This window comes from Ceratotherium simum, chromosome 1, assembly GCF_057802395.1.
Source record: "Ceratotherium simum simum isolate JZ-2026a chromosome 1, ASM5780239v1, whole genome shotgun sequence".
Taxonomy (NCBI): Eukaryota; Metazoa; Chordata; class Mammalia; order Perissodactyla; family Rhinocerotidae; genus Ceratotherium; species Ceratotherium simum.
In genome coordinates this window covers 8,462,156-8,470,370 of record NC_141900.1, presented here as the reverse complement: position 1 = coordinate 8,470,370, position 8,215 = coordinate 8,462,156, and the positions used below count along the sequence as shown (strand labels likewise).

Sequence of the window (8,215 nt, the reverse complement as noted above, 5' to 3'; positions counted from 1 at the left end):
TTTAGGCCATGTTGCTTTTAAGAAAGACCTACATCAGTACCTGTTTTTGTTAACCGAGAGAAATCCAAAGAGGATTTTCACTTTTACAAAAAAAGACGAAAAGCAAAAATAGCATTCACTGTTTGTTTTGCAGCGAGCTGTTATGGAGGCTAAACAGTCAAACAAACAATCACAGCCTTCCACATCAGCCAGAGCAGACAACGAATCTCAACCTCAGACACTGAGCCAGGCAGACCTAGAAGAAGGTGTAGACATTAATGACCTTCCTGCGCAGATGGATTCAGATGACCAGGAGATGTTAATAGGTGACCCTCTTCCTCTCTCTCCTACACCCCAGTCTCCTGTATCTCCTACCACCCCAACCTTCGACGACTCAGCCTAACACCCCATCATCACCACCATCACCACTGTGCTCGCTGTCTTCCCAATTCTGGTAAGTGAAACTACACCATACAGACATTATTGCTATTTTATATAGGCTCTGTATTTATCACATCATTCCTGCTTTTACTATATATTAGTGTTCTTTTAGGTTCTATATGTGTTATTTGGTGTGATTTGGTAGATTATTTTGGGTCTGGGAACGCTCAAAAATTTTTCCCATATAAATTAATGGTAATTGCTTCTTCACTTTATGCCATTTTGGCTTAAGAAGAATTTCATAGGAATGCTATACTTTCAAATAGTGGCGGAAACCTGTAATGTTACATTCTAAGAACGTAGGAGTTTCCTCAAATCATTATTTGCACTGTGCATCTCTACAAATGAGAAAGGTTGTTTCTAGAGAAGCAAATCTATTAGATCCCCCCAAAATAATAAAGACTGAGGAATGGAGTCACACCAGCAGAAACAAGCAAAATATTCTTTCTTCAACTGAGGCCAGAATCACATTCTGAGTTTTCTGAGAGCCAAGAAAACACCCCCGCCAACGTTTATCAATATGTAAGGGCAAAATTGTTCCTAGGTACATTACTTATAACACCAAAAAACTAGAAACAATTCAAGTGTCTATTGTAGAAAGAATGAATAAGTTATGGTATATTCATACTGTGTAAAACTATGCAGAAATGCAAATCAATTAAGTCTAGCCACACTTATCAATGGTTACATGTCAGGAAAATAATATTAACTGAAGATAGCAAGTCAGAGAATATTACACATAGTGTGATTCAATATTTATAAATTATAATAACATACACAATTAAGAAATATGTTTGAAAATGAACAAATGGGCGAAAAACCACAAAACAGCTATGGATAAAATTAAGATAATAAAGACAGAGAATTCAAGAGGCTGGTTTCTTCTGATTTGTGAGGAAAAGTAACAAAGCTGAGAGAGATAGATGGGGGATTCAAGGTGATGGCAATGGCACATTTCTTGGGCTGGATGGTGGAGGGTACTGGTGTTAATTTCATCATTATTTTTTATACCACTGATTCAAAACTGGGGGTGATTTTGTCCCCCGCGTGGATGTTTGCAAATGTCTGGAATTATTTTGCATTAAAATGACTATGGGGAGGAGATGCTACTGGCTTCTAGTGGGTAGAGGCCAGGGATGCCGCTAACATGCACAATGCAAAATGTCCCTAATGTTGAGGCTGAGAAACTCTCCTGTAGACTTTACAAATATGTCATATTCTGTTGAAAATAATCATATTTAACAAAATTACATATTTCAAAATATAGTATAAAATCAATTTACTAGTTTATTTAAATATTATTACAGTAAAAGTAAATCTATAAGACATTTACGAAAGAAATTGAAGAAGACACAAATAAATGGAAAGGTGTTTCATATTAATGGATTGGAAAAATTAATACTGTTAAAATGTCCATATTACCCAAAGCAATCTATAGATTCGATGCAATCTCTATCAAAATTCCAATGGCATTTTTCACAGAAATGGAACAAACAATCCTAAAATGTGTTTGGAACCAGAAAAGACCCTGCATAACCAAAGCAATCTTGAGAAAAGAACAAAGCTGGAGGCATTATGCTCCCTGATTACACACTATATGATAAAGCTAAAACAGTATGGTTTTGACATAAAAACAGATGCATAAATCAGTGGAACAGAATAAAGAGCCTAGAAATAAACCCACGTATATGTGTTCAATTAATTTATGTCAAAAGAGTCAAGAATATACAATGGGGAAAAGACGGTCTCTTCAGCAAGTGGTGTTGGGAAAACTGGACAGTAACATGCAAAAGAATGAAACTAGACCACTATCTTACACTATACACACACGATCACCTCAAAATGAATTAAAGACTTGAACATTAGACTCAAAACCATAAAACTTCTAGCAGAAAACATAGGTAGGAAGCTCCTTGATGTTGTTCTTGGTGATGATTTTTTGGATTTGACACCAAAAGCAAAGGCAACTAAAGCAAAAATAATGTGGGACCACATCAAACTAAAAGCTTCTGCACAGCCAAGGAAATCATCAACAAAATGAAAAGGCAACCTACTGAATGAGAGAAAATATTTGAAAATCAAATCTTATAAGGGGCTAATATTCAAAATATACAAAGAACTCATACAACTCAATAGCAAAAAACCAAACAATCCAATTGAAAAATGGGCAGAGGATCTGAATAGACATTTTTCCAAAGAAGACATGCAGATGGCCAACAGGTATGTGAAAAGATACTCAACACCACTAATCATCAGGGAAATTCAAATCAAAACCACAATGAGATATCACCTCACACCTGTTGGAATGGCTATTATCAAAAGACAAAAAATAACAAGTGTTGATGAGGGTGTGGAGAAAAGGAAACCCTCGTGTACTGTTGGTGGGGATGTAAATTGGTGCAGCCACTATGGAAACCAGTATGAAGCTTCCCCCTCCCCACCCCCCCAAAAAATTAGAACTACCATATAATCCAGCAATTCAACTTCTGGGTATTTACCCAAAAAAATAAAAAACACATACTGAAATGATATCTGCACCACCATGTTCATTGCAGCATTATTTACAACAGCCTCGACGTGGAAACAACCTAAGTGTCCATTGAAGGATGAATGGATAAAGAAGATATGGTATGCTTTGTTTCATGAAGATGGAGCCGAAAGTGAAGAAGGAAGCCCCAGCCCTCCCAAAGCCGAAGCCAAAGCAAAGGCTTTGAAGGCCAAGAAAGCAGTGCTAAAAGGCGTCCACAGCCACAAAAAAAAGAAGATCCGCACATCACCCACCTTCCGACACCCCAAGACACTGCGGCTCTGAAGGCAACCCAAATATCCTCAGAAGAGCGCCCCTAGGAGAAACAAGCTTGACCATTATGCCATCATCAAGTTCCCCCTGACCAGGGAATCAGCCATGAAGAAGATAGAAGACAACAACACACTTGTGTTCATTGTGGATGTCAAGGCCAACAAACACCAGATCAAACAGGCTGTAAAGAAGCTCTATGACACTGACGTAGCCAAGGTCAACACCCTGATTAGGCCTGATGGAGAGAAGAAGGCATGTGTTCGACTGACTCCTGACTATGATGATTTGGATGTTGCCAACAAAATTGGGATCATCTAAACTGAGTCCAGCTGGCTAATTCTAAATACAAGTTTTTTCACTATTAAAAAAAAAAATAAGAAGATATGGTATATATATACGATGGGATACCATTCTGCTATAAGAAAGAATGAAATCTTACCATTTGCAACAACATAGATGGACCTTCATGGCATTATGCTAAGTGAAATGTCAGACAGAGAAAGACAAATACTGTACAATCTCACTTATGTATGTGGAATCTAAAAATAATGCAAACAAACAAACAAAAAACCAAGGTCATAGATACAAAAAACAGATTGGTGGTTGCCAAATGTAGAGGCAGAGTAGGAGGTGGGCAGAATGGATGAATGGGCTCAAAAGATACAAAGTTCCAGTCATAAGATAAATAAGTCGTGGAGTTGTGCTGTACAGTATGGTGACTAGTTAATAATACTTGCATATTTGAAAGTATTGTATATTTGAAAGTTGCTATGAGAGTAAATCTTAAAAGTCCTCATCACAAGAAAAAAGAAAAAAAAATTTTATAACTATGTATTGTGATGGATGTTAACTAGACTTATTGTTGTGATCATTTTGTAATGTATACAAATGTTGAATTATTATGTTGTATACCTGAAACTAGTATAATGTTATACGTCAATTATGATACAATAATAAAATAAAATAAATAAATGAATAAATGAAAAAAATCTAGAGTGAGATTTTCCTAGCCCTCTTATTTCAGGAAGACATCAAAAGAAACGTTTCATATAATAATTGTTGTTCATTAAAGTTTCCGTCTTTAATTGCAGAGGGAATCAAACAAGAAGAGTTCTGCCCAGAAATCTCCGGTAGAACTTGTGGTAGAGCCCCAGATGATGCCACAACAGGTCATCGGGTCATGGGCTTCCACACTGGTTTAGAAACAGATTTAGTAAGAAATGCCCTTAGGTTATTTGAACAGTCATTTTCTCTTTTCTTTGTTATATCTTCAGCATTCAGAAGCCTGGAAATTCAGAAAAGAGGATTTTTTAAACAATGAATTTTGCAGGTGTACCTTGGATAAATTTAATTCACCGTTGAAGACCTGCTGTTTAAATAAAACTCATCAAGTTTCAAGGCAGGGCTTTGAGGAAATCGACCTCTAAATGAGTCTATAAAAAACATGCAATTGAAGATCATTACTGAGATCAGTTGTTATCAAGGTGTACTTTGCTAGCTCCTTTGGCTCCCCACCACCTTGACATACTGGAGTTCCTCAGAGCTCACTTCTATCTCCTTTTCACTCTGTTCAGAAAATTTATTTTGCCCCTGCAGCTTCAGTTATCCACCAGTGACTAACAATTTAAATCACTGACTTACCTTGAGCTCTTACTTTAGTACCCAGGTCTATTCAACAAGCTTACTTGAATTTTTCACCAATATTACAATCCATTAGTTTTAAAAAGGAACTTCTCAGTGAACCCTCATCCTTGAACTTGACATCACTCTCCTTCAACAAAGGAGAATCTGAAAATCTGAGAAACACATTGAAACTCCACTCCACCCCCGTATTGAGACAAGATTCTTTCAACCTTAGCTAATAAATTTCCCTCTAAATTATTCCATCTTTTCCATCTTAATTGAGGCTGCTATATCTGAATACCATAGACTGAGTGGCTTACAAACAACAGAAATTTATTTCTCGTAGTTCTGGAGGCTGGAAGTCCAAGATCAACGCACTGGTGGATTTGGTGTCTGATGGGGGCCCACCTCCTGGTTCAGACAGCTGACTTCTCACTGTGTTCTCACATGGTGAAAGGGCAAGGGCTCTCTGCAGTTTCTTTTATAAGAGCACAAATCCCATTCATGAGGGCTCTACTATCATGACCTAATCAATTCCCAAAGCCACCACCTCCAAATACCATCACACTGGGGGCTAGGACTTCAACATATGAATTTTGAGGGGGACACAAACATTCAGTCCATAGCTCTATCTTTTCTAAATCCAAATTATTTTGCCTCAACTACTGCAATGACCTCTCCATTCTTCTTCTTGAATCCACTCTTGCATCTAACGTTTTCTTGCTATATAGAAGATGGATTTTCTTTCAAAGTTTTAATTTATTAATGAATGACCTGATGTCACTTAATTGCTTTAACATATTCTTGTTGCTATTAGCGTAAAACGCAACATCCTCATCTTGACCGTAAAGGCTCTGCATGATCTGACAGCTGACCACTTATGCAGTTTACCTGGTTCCAGCTCAATCTCGACCTCTGTGTTCAAGCTACACTGATCTTTATTCAGTTTCTACACCGTGCCAAGTTCTTCATGGCTCCTACTCCATTTTCATCTGCTTGTAGCCTGCTAGATTATATTAGTTTCCTTTTTATATGCTTCCATACACTTCTCTGCAGACTTTATCACAAACACAAATTCATAAATTATTTAGCTGCCCCTCTTTTCTCTGTTAGCATTTCAGATACATGAAGGCAGACATAATAGTCTTCCCACACACCACTATATTTTCAGCATCTAACATAGTGTCTTAAAGTAGTAGGCAATCAATAAATATTTACTGAATAAATGAATGAATGAATAAAGTCAAATTACAAGTTCTGCAGTGGAAAATGTAATACAAAAAACAGATCAAACTCAGCCTGGGAAAAACTGGAAAGGGAAGTGAAATTTGCTCATTGAAAGTGAAGTATCCCTTTAATTTTGGATTTCAGGAATTTTGAATGGCAGGTGCTTAACACATTTGCTCATTCATCTGCTTATTTGATCAACATGCATTTTCTGAGCCATGCTATGTGCTGAGAGCTCTCAAAAACACTGGAAATAGGTTGCACCACATGAAATCGCCTATATTTGATAGCTGACAGTTGACTGTGATTGTTATTGTTGACTAAAGATATACTTCCCTTTGTGCAAATTATAAAGTACAATGCCATTATATTCTTTTTTTGCTGTGATCAGTGAGTTGTTTTTGTTATTATTTTTATCCAGACAAGTGAAGAGTATGTTACCTCTGAAAAATTATAAATACTTCCTTTATATCTGAATACGTGGGGACATACTGAAGCTGGGGCAGCTAGAACGTCAATCGGCTCCACAGAGGACTCCATTTGCAAAGGAACCATTCACTGTGCTTCAAAAGAATTTCATTCTGTCTATATAAGTCTTAAAAATGTACCTCAAGAGATTTCCATACCCATTTTAAACAAAAAGGAATTAATAGTCATGGTAGAAGTTAGTCCACAAAGTAAAACAATTTGAGAGCTTAATAGACAAGACGTTTGGCTAGGACTTTTCCTGCAATAAGGAAGGTGAAAAAATTTGGACAATTGTAGTCAATTGTACTGCATCCATATATCAATGATAAAAAAACTAGACTGTTGGTGAGGGCTCTTCACTTAAGGGTGAAAGCAGCAGATCTTATCCATGATTGGATAAGATCACAATCTGTGACAAAAAAAAGGATACTTTCTGATAATTGAAAGCTGTCTGAGGTGGATATTGTTGAAAACCTCAAACATGTCCCAAAACTGCCAAATTACAGCTGGACACAGTTCTGTGACTTTGTAGTGGTCTAGGAAAGGAAAATTATTAGTTTTTTCAAACTCTGGAGAAAAAAATTTTTTAAAATCCGCATTATCTGATATTATCAAATAATTCAGAAAAGTGGAATACATCATTTAATATTCCATTTGGTGTAAACTATTGATGGGGATGTATATTTTGGCTAAATTACTTTATGCAAGTAAAATGTAAATTTCATATAGTGGAACATTTGAAATTTGATCAAGCCTTCTCCTTTTGAAATGAAAGTGATTGTTCTATTACTTCAGGGCTTTCAAAAACTGTGACCTGGTGGTACTTCAGCTTTGGGAATGTTTAAAATGAGAGCACAGAGGTGGCTTCTTACATCACGTGGTCAAGGCACCAAAGTGCCTTGATACGTCTCCAATTATCCTTGACACTGAGTTACTGGTGGTAGACTTCATTGCCAGAACCTGCTGTAGATCCTCAGCAAAAGCTAGCCATCAGTGTATTTCCTAAGAAGAAATTTGTGACATATCATTAGCACTAACACAGAACATGTGAGCTCTTGCTTAATGTTTTGTGTGACCTTATGTGCTACATCTCTTATGTCATAATTATGATATATAACTAGAACTGTTATGTTTCTTCCAGAAAAGAAAGTTAAAATTGCAGTAAATAAATAGAATGAGAAAGGGAATATTGTAACTTTGAGAAAAAAATGTGAAAGGACAGGTGGGGGTGACAAAGTCTTTTATTTAAGAAATGTGAAGTGATTCACTTCTGCCTCTGCATCCTTTGCAGACCTCACTGCTGAGTTGGGCATGCTTGTGAGCCTGGAGCCAGTGCAGTCACCTGTGCAGCAGCGCTGGTGCTCCTCTGGAGGGAGCCTGCCAGCAGCCCTCTGGGCTTCAGCTCAGAGCTGTTAGAAAGCAATCAGGGGAATGATTAGACTTCACTGAAAGCCAAGTTGGGACTTTAGGTGCTTGTCAAATACAACCTCCTCTGAAATAGAATTGGTCCCTGCACTGTCTTATCAGGCCACCTCCGTGCTGCTGGCATAGCCCTTACAAAGCTAGCCCTCTACCAGCCAGGCTGCTGAAGGGCTTCACATAACTGTTGTCAGATGACAGGTTTTCAAAGGAAGACATTTTAGAGGGAACTGACAGACTCTACCTCTATTTAATGTT

General features: G+C 37.3%; 1 pseudogene; it reads left to right on the top strand.

Annotated features, from left to right (window-relative positions):
- Nucleotides 1-3,068: 3,068 nt before the first annotated feature.
- LOC101398707 (large ribosomal subunit protein uL23 pseudogene) lies at nucleotides 3,069-3,553 on the top strand (annotated as a pseudogene).
- Nucleotides 3,554-8,215: the final 4,662 nt, after the last annotated feature.